Raw genomic sequence first — 1,840 nt, 5'->3', positions numbered from 1 at the left:
CAAAGATGTCAGTTTAAGGACTGAGGTGCACCTGACCCAAGCCATGGTATTTTCAATAACCTCATATGCATGTGAGAGATGGATAATGAATAAGGAAGACCATAGAAGAATTGATGCTTTTAAGTTATAGTGTTGGAGGAGAGTATTGAAAGTACCATGGACTGCCAAATGAACTAAGAGATCTGTGTTGGAAGAAGTTCAGCCAGAGTGATCCTTGGAGGCCAGGATGGCTAAACTTCATCTCTCATACTTTGGACACATTGTCAGGAGGGACCAGTCGCTGGAGAAGAATATCATGTTTGGTAAAATGGAGGGTCCGAGAAAAAGAGGAAGACCTCAGCAAGATAGATTGGGAAAGTGGTAGCATCAATGGGCTCCAGTGTGGCAATCATTGTGAAGTTGTCCCAGTCTGGACAGTGTTTCGTTCTGTTGTGCATAGGGTCACTATGAGTCAGTACCAACTCAATGGCACCTAACAACAACAGCAATTTAGGTGTATATATTGCTGGAAGATGAGCCCCTCAGGTTTGAAGGCACTCAAAATAAGACAGGGGAAGAGCTGCCTCCTCAAAGTAGAGCTGACTGTGATGACACAAATGGAGTACGGCCCTCGGGACCATCATTTGCTGATGAGACACAACTCAAAATTGAGAGAAACAGCTGCAATCATCCACTGATAATCAGATCCTGGGATGTAATGTACAAAGTATGAATCTAGGAAAATTGCAAGTCATCCAAAATTAAATGGAGTGCATCAATATTGATATCCTAAGCATCAGTGAGATGAAAAGGCGCTCTGGTAGCATAGTGGATATGAATTGGGTTGTGAACCTCAAGATCAGCAGTTTGAAACTACCAGCTATTCCGCAGGAGAAAGATGAGGCTTTCTGTTGTGGTAAAAATTTACAGCCTTGGAAACACTGTACAGGGTCACTATGAGTCGGAACCAACTCCACAGAACATAACAACAACACAACAGTGAGATGAAATGGAGTGGTATTGACCATTTAAATCTGTTAATTATATAGTTTACTTTAACAGAATGACAAATTGGAGAGTAATGACCTCATATTCATCACCAAAAGAACATTTCAAGGTCTATCTTGAAGTCTAATGCAGTCTGTGATAGGATAATATCCATACACATATAGGAAGACCAGTTAATAACAATATTACTCAAATATGCACACAAACCACTAAAGCCAATGATGAAGAAATTGAAGAATTATACCACCTTCTTCAGTCTGAAATTTAAGTGCATGCAGTCAATTACTGATGATTGAAATAGAAAGGTTGGAAACTAAGGGGAAGGATCAATAGTTGGAAAATATGACCTTGGTGATGGAAAAAATGCTGGAGGTTGAGTGATAGAATTTTACAAGAGCAATGACTTCTTCATTGAAAATACCTTTAAAAAATTATTGTGAATTGAGTGATAGTTTACATGGGAGAACATCAATTTTATACTCATTGTTTAATTGAGATGATTGCAATCTTCTCTGTGCATCATCATTAAACAGTATTTGTTTTTGTTCCCTTTGTGTTTTTGGTTTTGTTTTGTTTTGGGGGGATGTACACAATGAGGAAGACTCATTAACAACTTGTGAAATGCAGATGATACAACCTTGCTTGCTGAAAGTGAAGAGGACTTGAAACATTTACTGACGAAGATCAAAGAACGCAGCCTTCGGTATGGATTGCATCTCAATGTCAAGAAAACAAAAACCCTCACCACTGGACCAATAAACAGCATTCTTATCAATGGATAAAAGATTGAAGTTGTCAAGGACTTCATTCTTCTTGGATCAACTATCAACACTCTTGGAAACAGCAGTCAAGA

The sequence above is a fragment of the Chrysochloris asiatica genome, unplaced genomic scaffold (genome assembly GCF_000296735.1).
Source record: "Chrysochloris asiatica unplaced genomic scaffold, ChrAsi1.0 scaffold00163, whole genome shotgun sequence".
In the NCBI taxonomy this organism is placed as follows: domain Eukaryota; kingdom Metazoa; phylum Chordata; class Mammalia; order Afrosoricida; family Chrysochloridae; genus Chrysochloris; species Chrysochloris asiatica.
The sequence above is the reverse complement of the archived record's forward strand: the minus strand, read 5'-3'. Positions refer to the sequence as shown.